General features: G+C 42.4%; 1 protein-coding gene across 4 annotated transcripts in view; it reads left to right on the top strand.

Annotated features, from left to right (window-relative positions):
- The window catches only part of LOC132402596 (uncharacterized), a 258,408-nt gene that overhangs the window by 49,779 nt on the left and 194,612 nt on the right, over positions 1-14,017 (top strand). The window contains exon 3 of one of the 4 annotated variants that reach the window (XR_009514971.1): positions 10,389-13,138. The exons of the other annotated variants lie outside the window; for them this stretch is intronic. The gene's annotated coding sequence lies outside the window, so the exon portion shown is untranslated. Of the gene's footprint in view, positions 1-10,388; positions 13,139-14,017 lie in introns of those variants that run through there. 4 annotated transcript variants of the gene reach the window in all.

Genomic DNA, 14,017 nt, shown 5'->3' with positions numbered 1-14,017 from the left:
TTCAAGGGCCCAAGAATGAAGGTGAAGAATGAGTTGTTGGAGGTGTGACCAAGATGAGGGCAGGGTTTAGATGTGGTATATGTATATGTAAGGATCTACATCAAGTTGCTCTACAAGTTTAGATCACAAGGAATCCAGGGATCGCCAAGTGGATACACTGAGAGCTCGATGGTGAAAATCTGAGGGTGTTTGGTGGAATGTTATGTCCCTGACTTGAGGCCTGTGACTAGTGGTGTGCCTCAGGACTCGGTGCTGAGCCCAGTGATTTATGTCATCTCTACCAGTAATTTAGATAAGAATGCAGAGGACATGGTTACTAAGTTTGCTAAGATACACTGTATAGAGTGGACAGTGAAGAAGTTGTCAAAAATTCTAGTGTGATTGTGATCTGCTGAGTAATTGCACCAAGGAGTGGCAAATGGAACTAAACCCAGAGAAGTGTGAGGTATTGCATTTTGGAAAGTCAACATAGAAAACATAGAAAATAGGTGCAGGAGTAGGCCATTCGGCTCTTTGAGCCTGCACTGCCATTCAGTATGATCATGGTTAATCATCCAACTCAGAACCCTGTACCTGCTTTCTCTCCATACCACCGATCCCTTTAGCCACAAGGGCCATATCTAACTTCCTCTTAAATATAGCCAATGAACCGGCCTCAACTGTTTCCTGTGGCAGAGAATTCCACAGATTCACCACTCTGTGTGAAGAAGTTTTTCCTCATCTCGGTCCTAAAAGGCTTCCCCATTATCCTTAAACTGTGACCCCTCGTTCTGGACTTCCCCAACATTGGAAACAATCTTCCTGCATCTAGCCTGTCCAATCCCTTTAGAATTTTATACGTTTCAATAAGATCCCCCCTCAGTCTTCTAATTTCCAGTGAGTATAAGCCTAGTCGATCCAGTCTTTCTTCATATGAAAGTCCTGCCATCCCAGGGATCAATCTGGCGAACCTCCTCTGTACTCTCTCTATGACAAGAATGTCTTTCCTCAGATTAGGGGACCAAAACTGCACACAATATCCTAGGTGCGGTCTCACCAAGGCCTTGTACAACTGATCTTCAAAAAATTCTATAAGATTCGCCAGACATGATTTTCCTTTCACAAATCCATGCTGACTTTGTCCAATGATTTCACCTCTTTCCAAGTGTGCTGTTATCACATCATTGATAACCGACTCTAGCATTTTCCCCACCACCGATGTCAGACTAACTGCTCTATAATTCCCCGTTCCCTGTTTCTCTCTCCCTCCTTTTTCAAAAAGTGGGGTTACATTAGCCACCCTCCAATCCTCAGCAACTAATCCAGAATCTAAGGAGTTTTGAAAAATTATCACTAATGCTTCCACTATTTCTTGGGCAACTTCCTTAAGCACTCTGGGATGCAGACCATGTGGCCCTGGGGATTTATCTACCTTTAATCCTTTCAATGTACCTAACACCACTTCCCAACTAACATGTATTTCCCTCAGTTCTTCCATCTCACTAGACCCTCGGTCCCTTGCTATTTCCGGAAGATTATTTATGTCCTCCTTAGTGAAGACAGAACCAAAGTAGTTATTCAATTGGTCTGCCATGTCTTTGTTCCCTATGATCAATTCACCTGTTTCTGACTGTAAAGGACCTACATTTGTCTTGAACAATCTTTTTCTTTTCATGTATCTATAAAAGCTTTTACAGTCAGTTTTTATGTTCTCTGCCAGCTTTCCTCATAATCTTTTTTCCCTTTCCTAATTAAGACCTTTGTCCTCCTCTGCTGGTCTCTGAATTTCTCCCAGTCCTCAGGTGTGCTGCTTTTTTTTTGCTAATTTATATGTTTCTTCTTTGGACTTGATATTATCCCTAATTTCCCTTGTCAGCCATAGGTGCACTACCTTCCCTGGTTCATTCTTTTGCCAAACTGGGATGAACAATTGTTGTAGTTCATCCATATGATCTTTAAATGCTTGTCATTGTATATCCACTGTCAACCCTTTAAGTATCATTTGCCAGTCTATCTTAGGTAATTCATGTCTCATACCTTCAAAGTTACCCTTCTTTGAGTTCAGAACCTTTGTTTCTGAATTAACTATGTCACTCTCCATCTTAATGAATAATTCCACCATATTATGGTCACTCTTATCCAAGGGGCCTCGCACGACAATATTGCTAACTAACCCTTCCTCATTGCTCAATACCCAATCTAGAATGGCCTGCTCTCTAGTTGGTTCCTCGATGTGTTGGTTCAGAAAACCATCCGGCATGCATTCCAAGAAATCCTCTTCCTCAGCACCCTTACCAATTTGGTTCACCCAATCTATATGTAGATTGAAATCACCTATTATAACTACTGTTCCTTCATTGCATGCATTTCTAATTTCCTGTTTAATGCCATCCCCAACCTCACTACTACTGTCAGGTGGCCTGTACACAACTCCCACCAGCGTATTCTGCCCCTTAGTGTTATGCAGCTCTACCCATATCGATTCCACATCCTCCAGGCTAGCGTCCTTCCTTTCTATTGTGTTAATCTCCTCTCTAATCAGCAATGCTACCCCACCTCCTTTCCTTTCCTGTCTATGCCTCCTGAATATTGAATATTCCTGGATGTTGAGCTCCCATCCTTGGTCACCCTGGAGCCATGTCTCTGTGATCCCAACTATATCATATTCATTAATTGCTATCTGCACATTCAATTCATCCACCTTGTGACAAATGCTCCTCGCATTGACACACAAAGCCTTCAGGCTTGTTTTTACAACACTCTTAGCCCTTATACAATTATGTTGAAAAGTGGCTCTTTTTGCTTTTTGCCCTGGATTAACCTGCCTGCCACTTTTACTTTTCACCTTACTACTTTTAGGTTCTACCCTCATTTTACACCCCTCTGTCTCTCTGCACTTGTTCCCATCCCCCTGCAACATTAGTTTAAATCCTCCTGAACAGCAGTAGCAAACGCTCCCCCAGGACATTGTTTCCAGTCCAGCTCAGGTGCAGACCGTCCTGTTTATAGCAGTCCCACCTCCCCCAGAACTGGTTCCAATGCCCCAGAAATTTGAATCCCTCCCACTTGCACCATTTTTCAAGCCACATATTCATCTGAAATATCCTCCTATTTCTACTCTGACTAGCACATGGCACTGGTAGTAATCCAGAGATGATTACCTTTGTGGTCCTACTTTTTAGTTTATCTCCTAACTCCCTAAATTCACCCTGTAGGACCTCATCCCATTTTTTACCTATATCGTTGGTACCTATGTGCACCAGGCCGGCTGGCTGTTCACCCTCCCATTCCAGAATGTCCTGCAGCCACTCAGAGTCATCCTTGACCCTTGCAGGGAGGCAACATACCATCCTGGAGTCTTTTTTGTGGCTGCAGAAACACCTATCTATTCCCCTTACAATTAAATCCCCTATCACTATAGCTCTCCCACTCCTTTTCCTTCCCTCCTGTGCTGCAGAGCCACCCATGGTGCCATGAACTCGGCTGCTGCTGCCTTCCCCGATGAGACATCTCCCCCAACAGTATCCAAAACAGTATATCTGTTTAGGAGGGAGATGACCTCAGGGGACTCCTGCATTACCTGCCTACTGCTACGCTGTCTAGTGGCCACCCCTTCTTTTTCTGCCCGTGTAGCCTTTACCTGCAGTGTGGCCAACTCACTGAACATGCTATTCACGACTTTCTCAGCATCACGGATGCTCCAGTATGAATCCAATCGCAGCTCCAGACGTTGAATGTGGTCTGCCAGAAGCTGCAGTTGGACACACTTCCTGCACACATAGTCGTCAGCGACACTGGAAGTATCCCTGATTTCCCACATGCTGCAGGATGAACAAACCACGAGGCCTATCTCAGCTGCCATGACCTACCCAATACTTGCCTCAACTTTTGAAACTTTCACCTTTGAAAGGAACTTACCCGGCCTCACTTGGAGTGAAGCTCATCCTCCGCCTCTTCTTGTCGAAACCTCTCAAGTCAAAGCCTCAAATCTCTACTTCTTCACTGGCCCACTCACTCAAATCAAGGTGATACATTTACTGTGAATGTCAGGTCCCTGTGGAGAGCTGTAAAACAAAGGGACCTTGGTGTACAAGTAGACTGAAGTTCAGTTATAGGCAGACAGTGTAGTGAAGAAGACTTCTGGTGTATGGCCTTCATAAGACACAAAATTGAATATAAACGATAGAAGATCTGTAGCGGTTTTTCAGGAGGCTGTTGAGGATGCATTTAGAGTATTGCATTCCACTTTGGTCAACCTGAAACAGGAAAGAAATGATGAAACTGGAAAGATTGCAGAAAAGATTTACAATGATGTTGCCACAACTTGAGGGACTGAATTATAAGGAGAGCTTGGACAGGATAGGACTTTAACTTTTTGATCTTATAGAGGTGTAGAAATGCTGAGGGGCATGGATCAGGTGAAATGCTGAGAGGCATGTATCAGGTGAATGCACTCAAGTGAGGGGAAAGGATCTAATAGGAAGTTGAGAGGCTATTTTTTGACACAAAGTGGAACGAGCTGCCAGAGGAAGTGGCTGAGGTAGGTACAAAACAAAAAAACATTGGAGAAGTACATGATTTGGAAATGTTTAGAAGGTTATGGGCCAAATTCTATCAAATGGGACTGGCATGAATGAGGCACATGGGATAACAGGAACCTATTGTGCCAAAGAGCCTGTTTCCATGTTTTATAACTTGAGGCCCATGGAGCATGTGACATTGTCACTGGATTATATCTGACCTCTGTGTTTCTAAAGGGACCATGGCAGTTGTACAGCTTTTCAGTAAGGAAGGAGATGCCCATAGGATTGAAAAATATCTTTCGAGAGAGATTGAAGCTGTGAAGTCACTGGCCACTTTGCTGAGCAGAATCAGGAACGGGAGCTTGACTGAGATGGATATTGCCAACATCCAGATGCTGGTCCAGGAAGCGCACAGCGGAGCACAGGGAACATATGACACAGCTTCTGGCTACCTCAGAAAGGTTCAGTCAGACTGTGAGAAGTTAACGGAAGAGAAAGGCCGATTGCAAGAAGCAATGAAAGAGAAGAAACAACAGCTGAGCCATTTACAAGCCCAGTTACCGAACATTAGAAAGGAGAAGGAAGAATATGAAAATCGCTTGCGTCGTTCGAGAGAGTCACTGAGAGATGCAGAACAAGCATTGGAGAAACAAGAGGAAACTGAGAGGTCGATGGAAACTGGACGGAACATTGGCATTGGGCTTTTATTTATTCCCATTATTGGCACAATCGCAGGTGAGTGTCTGCTCGTAATAAGGTTAGAAAATGTTGGTTAGTTCCAGAGAGAGTGTCTGGCACTGTTTGCAGAACACTGAGTGAGCAGTACAGATCAGTCAAACATTTAACAACAGAGACAATAGGAGAGTTCAGCACCTGACTGGCCATTCAGCTGTTAGATCATGGGTTAAGACCTGTTACAATGATTTACCTCTTTGTAATAATAATCAGGGAGGTACAGAGAGAATCAGTGATTACCAACAAGTACCTTTATTGTCTCAATAGAAGAACACATGAATTTGCACAACCACATTCCTGTGTTCACTCTCACTCAGTTTTCCTGACACCCCCCCCCCCCCCCCCCCGTGGGCTGTCAAAGAATAGAAAAGGTAATTCCAGTAACAAGGAGTCTTTGTGGGTCATGTACTCCTCATGGTCCTGGTCCAAATCTCCACGTGTCGCTGGGGTTCTCTACATCTGCAATGTTGTGTCTGTAGAGAGTTATTGCTGCCAATGCATCCAAAGCATCTGCTTTTATATTTGTTACTTACCAGTTCAAATGTTGTATTTCAGTGTTATTGTCTATGGAGCATCTGGCTGACCTTTAGCACCTGCTAATTGTCTCTGATCTAAGCCAGCGTCCATTTATTGCCCTTCTCCACATGACATCTGGTATTTTATGTCTCTTCATTCTCTTCAACTCTAACGGGTTCAAAGCGGTTAAACCAGGTGACCCATATCCTGAGTCTCACAAGATACTTCTGTAAACCTGCCAATGCACACAATACACGGCTTATCGGAGAATGATCTCAGATTTAGCAGATTACCTGGAGCATCATTGTGTCTACTTTAGAACACTAGACAAGCAATTTCAGTTCATAAAGGTGATTGGCGAAAGTGATACAGAGCTGGAGAAGGGAAAGGATCATTGGACGGGAGGCCTCGGGAGAAAGAAAGGGAGAAGGGGGTGCACCAGAGGGAGATGGAGAACAGGCAGAGTGATGGGCAGAGAGAGAGAAAAAAAAGAACAAACAACTAAATATGTCAGGGATGGGGTAAGAAGGGGAGGAGGGGCATTAACGGAAGTTCGAGAATCACCTTTCTAGCTCTTAGCTTCATCCCACCCCCTCCAGTTTTCTCCTATCATTTCGCATTTCCCCCTTCCTCCATTTCTTTCAAATCTCTTGCTGTCTTTCCCTTCAGTTAGTCCTGACGAAGGGTTTCAGACGGAAACGTCGACAGTGCTTCTCCTTATAGATGCTGCCTGGCCTGCTATGTTCCACCAGCATTTTTTGTGTGTTGTTTGAATTTCCAGCATCTGCAGATTTCCTCGTGTTTACTGTTGAACAGGGCATTTATTCATTGTGTCCAAAGTGAAAAGAAAACTGCCAATACTTACTTACAAGTGTGAGACGGTGAGACTGATAAGTTCGTGGTCTAAGGTGGAAGGAGAGGAGTTATTAACTTCAAACTTTCTGCATAATCACTCAAAGAGTTGAACTGAATGTGCATGTAACGAGAGCTTTGTGTACCTATCAATCACCCCTACTTCCAGACTTCCAAGACGCCGACTTCTACAAAGAAGGGATCCGTAGGCTTCACGGCCACTGGACTAAGTGTGTAAATGTAAGAGGGGACTATGTTGAAAAATAAATGTGCTAGGGTTTTCTAAAATGGACTCCCTCTACCTTAGGCCACGAACTTATCAATCACCCTCGTAAGTGCCAACATTCTATTTGCCTTCTCTACTACAGACTCAAACTGTAAATTAATCTGCTGGGAGTCCTGTACAAGGACTCCGAAGTCCCTCTGCTGCTATGATGTTGAAACATTTTACCTATTTACAGTACGCACTATTGTTCCTTTTACCAAAATGCATTATTATACATTTTCCAACACTGCATTCCAACTGCAAATTTTTTGATCATTCTTCCAGTTTGTCTAAGACCTGTTGCAATCACATTGTTTCCTCAGCATGACCTTCCCCTCCACCTGTCCTTGTATCATCTGCAAAATTGGCTACAAACCTGTTAATACCATTATCCAAATAACTGACGAAAATGCGAAAATTAGCGGTCACAATACTAACCCCTGAGGAATCAGAAAAGGCCCGATTTATTCCAACTTGCAGCCTCCTGCCTCTCAGCCATTCCTCTATCCATGTCAGTATCTTTCCTGTAATGCTATGGGATTTTATCTTGTTAAGATGCCTCAAGTGTGGCACCTTATCAAAAACCTTCTGTAAATCTAAGTAAATGACATCCACTGCCTCTCCTTTGCCCACTCTGCTTGTTACTTCCTCAAAGGACTCTAAGTGATTTCTCAGGCAAGATTTCACTGGACAGAAACCATGCTGACTTCGACTTAACCATATAACCATATAACAATTACAGCACAGAAACAGGCCATCTCGGCGCTTCTAGTCCATGCCGAATGCTTACGCTTACCTAGTCCCACTGACCTGCACTCAGCCCATAACCTTCCATTCCTTTCCTGTCCATATACCTATGCAATTTTCCTTTAAACGACAATACCGAACCTGCCTCTTCCACTTCTACTGGAAGCTTGTTCCACACAGCTACCACTCTCTGGGTAAAGAAATTCCCTCTTGTGTTACCCCTAAACTTTTGCCCCCTAACTCTCAACTCATGTCCTCTTGTTTGAATCTCCCCTACTCTCAATGGAAAAAGCCTATCTATGTCAACTCTATCAATCCCCCTCATAATTTTAAATACCTCTATCAAGTCCCCTCTCAATCTTCTATGCTCCAAAGAATAAAGAGCTAACTTGTTCAACCTTTCTCTGTAACTTAGGTGCTGAAACCCAGGTAACATTCTAGTCAATCTTCTTTGTACTCTCTCTATTTTGTTGACATCTTTCCTATAATTCAGTGACCAGAACTGTACACAATACTCCAAATTCAGCCTTACCAATGCTTTGTATAATCTTAACATTATATCACAACTTCTATAGTCAATGCTGTGATTTATAAAGGCCAGCATATGAAAAGCTTTCTTCACCACCCTATCCACATGAGATTCCACCTTCAGGGAACTGTGCACCATCATTCCTAGATCACTCTGTTCTACTGCATTCTTCAATGCCCTACCATTTACCATGGATTCCTATTTTGATTATTCCTACCAAAATGTAGTACCTGACAACTATCAGCATTAAACTTCATCTGCCATCGTTCAGCTCACTTATATAACTAGCCTAAATCTCTCTACAAGCTTTGAAAACCTACTTCATTTTCCACAATGCCACCTATCTTAGTATCATCTGCATACTCACTAATCCAATTTATCACCCTATCATCCAGATCATTAATGTATATGACAAACAACATTGGACCCAGTACAGATCCCTGAGGCACACCACTAATCATCGGCCTCCGAACCTGACAGTTATCCACCACTACTCTCTAGCATCTCCCATCCAGCCACTGTTGAATGCATTTTACTACTTCAATATTAATACCTAACGATTGAACATTTCTAACTAACCATCCATGTGGAACCTCGTCAAAGGTCTTACTGAAGTCGATATAGACAACATCCACTGCTTTACCCTTGTCAACTTTCCTAGAACCTCTTCAAAAAATTCAATCGGGTTTGTCAAACATGACCATCCACGCACAAATCCATGTTGACTGTTCCTAATCAGACCCTGTCTATATCCAGATAATTATACATACCATCTCTAAGAATACTTTCCATTAATTTGCCCACCACTACGTCAAACCTACAGGCCTATAATTGCTGGGTTTACTCTGAGAATCCTTTTTAAGCAATGGAACAACATGAGCAATACGCCAATCCTCTGGCACCATCCCTGTGTCTAATGACATTTGAAATATTTCTGTCAGAGCCCCTACTATTTCTATTCTAAGTTCCCTCAAGGTCCTAGGGACTATCCTGTCAGGATTTGGAGATTTATCCACTTTTATATTCCTTAAAATCCTCTTTAATCGTCATAGTTTCCATAACTTCTTAACTTGTTTCTGTTACCTTACACAATTCAATATCTTCTCCTTAGTGAATACCGAAGAAATAAATTGTTCAAAATTATTTTATCATTAGTCTCCAAATACCTCAAAATTTCATGCTTAATAATGGACCAACACTTTCCTGACCACTGAAGTTAGGCCAGCTGGTCTCTAATTTCCTTCCTTTTGCCTTCTTAAATAGTGATGTGACATTCACAATTTTCCAGTCCTCCAGGAACATGGCAGTATCAAGTGATTCTTCAAGGATCATAACCAACGCATCTGCTATCTCTGCAGTAACCTCTCTCAGGATTCTGCTATGTTTTCCATCTGTTCCAGGTGACTTCTCCACTTTAAGACCTTTCAGTTTGCCTTGCAATTCTTCCTTTGTAAAACCAATGGCATTAACTCCTGCTCCCTGACACTCAAGGACCTCTGGCACACTGCTAGTGCCTTCCATAGTGAAGACTGTTTCAAAGTACTTCTTAAGAGTGTCCATAATTTCTCTCTGCCCAATTACCATCTCAACAGCATTTACCAATGGTCCAATATCAAATCTCATCCCCTTTTACTCTTTATATACCTGAAAAACCTTTGGTATCCTGCTTTATATTATTGGCTGGTTTGCTCTCATATTTCATCTTTTCCCTTTGGCTTTTTAAGAGGCTTTCTCTAAAAGTTTTAAAACGTCACAATCATCCAACTTCCCTCTCACTTATGCTACATTATATGTCCTTTCCTTGGCTTTGCTGCAGTCCTTATCTTCTCTCGTCAGCCACGGTTGCCTAATCCTGCTGCTTTCGAACTACCTCCTCTGTGGGACATATCTGTCCTGTGCCTTCGGACTCTCCCCAATCAGACCCTGTCTGGATAAATCACTTATATATCCTGTCCATTCAAATATCATCCAATTATTTCCCCCCTTCTGTCCACAGGTTCAACCACATATAGCTTCCAGGTGTGTTCTCGGAGCCTTTTTCGAACAACAGAGCAATATTAACTATCCTCTTTTTCTCCAGCATGTTACCCATGGTAAAGGATGTTGTAATTACCTCTCCAAGGCCCCTGCAATTTCTGCACTAGCTTCACACATGGTCCAGGAGGCACCTAGTCAGGTCCTGGGGATTTCTGTCTTCACCTATGTACTCTACATATTCATCTCTCTACATTTCTTTCCTCAGGAGCTATAACTGTCATTGCTTGTGAAATCGGTAGAGCGGATGCAGAGGAGAATTGTCGATCAATCAGGAGACAAGTGCAAAGAGAAGAGGAGTACATTTCAAAGTGTTCAAGGGATCTGGAATCCTGTATCTCCCGCATCAAGCAGACAATGGACGAGATTGACTGGACAGAAAAAAGAATAAAAAGTGTGGAGGATCAACTCAACAGCCTACACGAGCTGCTGAACAAGAGCTTTGCATTAGATTACCTGCTGAAACATGGGACATTTGCTCTCAATGAACTGCTTGGTAAAGTGGAGGTGTTGAAGTTTCGCAGTAAGAAATTCTGTAATGTGGATGCACTGGTCATTGTTCTCAATGACATCATTGCCCACTTATTAAAGCTGCCCAACCTGCTGGATGGGAAGGTGCTGCAACTGGAGGCTTCCACTGTTGAGATGCTGGAATCTCTCAGTGGTCGGCAGAAGGCTATTGAATAGTTCAGATGTCAGTCAGTGGTGCTAATGGCAATGACCATAGTAACTGTGTGTATCGGACTGTGGTACTACAGGCAACTGATGTGAAGCAAGCTTTCTAACTCTGCTCCTGTTTCTGGCATTTCATTCACACATCTGGAGTGAACTAGAAGAGGAACAAATTCAAAGAGTCCAGGTCACCATCGACCACCCAGTTACATTCATCCTGATGTAATCTCATTTTTGAATCTCCCCACGTTCCCACCAAATGTCTCCCTGATTCCAAGTTTGAAGTAATTTATTATCAAAGTTTGTATATGTTACCATACACTGCTTTGAATTTAAAGTTACTGGCCTTCTCCGATCTCCTCTTGAGGACTGACTCATGGACCTCTGACTTCCTCCTGTAGTCAGTGCTTTGGTTTTGGCTGATATTGAGTGAGAGCTTGTTATCAATGCACCATTCAACCAGATTTTCAGTCTTCCTCCTGTGTGACAATTTATCATCACCTTTGATTTGGCCAACATCAGTAAATTTAAATGTGACATTGGAGTTGTACTTGGTTACACATTCATTGGTTTAAAGGGATCTTTACCTGTTCAATTATTCTACCACTTATTTACTCTCCCATAGCAATTTCGAGTGATTTCAGACCCTGATTAAAACCCACCTCTCACAGTCAATTGAAAAGGATACACAGCACTGTCTGTGTTAAGTTGGGTTTCAGCTAAAGGCAAGGGGCAATTTAGGAATGTTGTGTCGGCTGAACAGGATGACAGAACTGAGAGAAGGCTCTAGAGACAGCAGGGCAAAGAGAAATTTGTGGCGGACACTGGTGGGGTTCCTAACCTTTTTGGTGGGAGACTCAGAGAGAATATCAGGAAAGAAAGCCATAGGATTCGATCCAACGGGAAAAGGCGATTTCAAGGAGAGCTTTGCGAGATGAAAGAGTCCAAGATGGGAAGTTCTGCTGGTCATATCCAAACTTTGGACAACATGATCTCCAATGCATGTGCACAGTTAGAGTGGTTTAGTTGAAATGAGCCCTTTTTATCCTTTTTTGTCTCCTCTTCAACACTGTTTGATAAAGCTGAAATTAGTAAATGCATTTTCTTCATAATTGTATGTGGTGTATGATCTGTTATTTCTGGCAGATGGATAGTTGTGTGTGGGCAGTATTTACACAGTGTTTGCTCAAATCAACGTTCTGTTCATCAAAACATCACAAGGTTCCTGTTTGGTTGGACCCAAACCCTACTGACCCTAGATGCATATTGTTTAAGAATGGTGGCCTTCTCACCACTGAGTTCAGTGGCTGTTAACCGAGCCGGCTTGCGAGCCAAGTTCTATGTGAGCTCAGTGAAGTCAGGGTCAGGGAGTACACATGGTATCAGAGTTTTGATATACAAACATTTTACAGATTCATTTACACAACCAAAGCATGCCAACAACAGTAACGTAGGAGATTTATTCACATCCAAGGGCCTGAACATCTCCCTCCGCTACAAAAGGATCATTCTAAGTGGTCTTTCTTCAATACTGAAGTCATGCCCTCTTGTCCTCAACTCCCCTACCATGGGAAATAACTTTGCCATATCTAATCTGTTCAGGCCTTTTCACATTTGGAATGTTTCTATGTTATGAGACAACAGGTTTCGTATACTGTGGACTGTGACTTTAAGAGACGATTGGCTAAGGGGGGACTATGCTGTCAGTATGACAAGCTGCAACGGACTGCTGAGACTCTCATTGTGAGAGAGAGAGAGAGAGAAAGGCTGTTGGAACTTCAGCTTGTCACTGCTATGGTGTGGAACTCTCCCATGCCAAAAAGATTGGGTTGATCATTGGCACACAGTGCACAACAGATGTGTGACAGTCACCTCATATTATCCATATGTGTGGATTTGTGGAGTATCCTGTGGTATCACTTTTATTGGCCCTTACCTGGAATCTGGGTGTTATGTGGTAACCACTTAAAGATGATATTCCTGTGACTGTCACCTGGTGATATTTCGACTTGGATTTTGGAACGACTTGACGGATAAGATCTTCAATGACAATTACTTCGTTAACCCAATGTGCAACCTGTGGAATCCTTCATAATCACCTCCTCTCTACATTTTAGCATGAATTCACAAATCTTCCCTCACTCACTTATCCTGTGGATCACTGGACCTTTTCTACTTTACCATCCTAAGATTTTAAGAGTTGTTCCTAAGCTTGATAGTTTAGGAGCTATATATATATATATATATATTTATGTGTTTGTGTGTGTGTGTGTGTATACACATATACATGCATAACACTGTTAACCTGTTTATTTTTGATTAATATTTTATATTTTGAGTAGATACTAATAAATGTAATGGTTTTAACATCAAAACCAGACTTCATGTGTGATCTATTGCTGCTGGTATGTAACAAAGTTGGGGGCTCGTCCACAACATGAATAAAATTGTAGTTTATTGATTGATTGATTATCGATCTCATTGGTTGCTTCCTTTTTGATTGACTTGTGTGTGGAAACCAGCAGCAATAGAGATTGATGTATTTCTGGCATGGTCAACCCCTGCAGCATTAGATAAGGTCAAAAAGGACGACTTGGTGGCTTTTGCTAAAAATCTGTGACTTGTTTTGATAAACTCATCTATGGAAAAGGTAGAGATTCAACAGAAAATAGCTGAGCACTATATTTCTTTGGGGAAGTTTGACACCAAGTTGTTAGAGCTGTTTCCTGAAAGTAAACCCAGTGATTTTGAGCTCCAGTGCTAGTTGGAAAAACTAGAAATAGAGGCTGAGGAAAAGCAAAGAGAGCAACAGCTCGAGGCTGAGTTAAGAGGAAAACAGCTTGAGATTGAGTTATGACAAAAACAGAGGCAGCTTGCAGCTGAAGAAGCAGCCAAACAGAGGGAGGAAGCAGCAAGACAGGGGGTGGAAGCAGAAAGACAAATGAGGTTTGAGATAGAGAAGATGGAGAAATTGTAGCAAGAGTGTTTAGTGTTTGACTCTGGTGATAAGTTTGTTGCTATTTGGGAAGTTAAATTGGTCCCTCCATTTAATGAAGCTGAGGTTGGTAAATATTTTCAGCACTTTGAGAAGGTTGATAACAACCTACAATGGCCAAAATTTAGTTGGCCTCTTCTATTACAGGGTGTAATTAAGAGTAAGGCTCA

The sequence above is a fragment of the Hypanus sabinus genome, chromosome 12 (assembly GCF_030144855.1).
Source record: "Hypanus sabinus isolate sHypSab1 chromosome 12, sHypSab1.hap1, whole genome shotgun sequence".
Taxonomy (NCBI): domain Eukaryota; kingdom Metazoa; phylum Chordata; class Chondrichthyes; order Myliobatiformes; family Dasyatidae; genus Hypanus; species Hypanus sabinus.
This window is presented reverse-complemented; position numbering and strand designations above follow the sequence as displayed.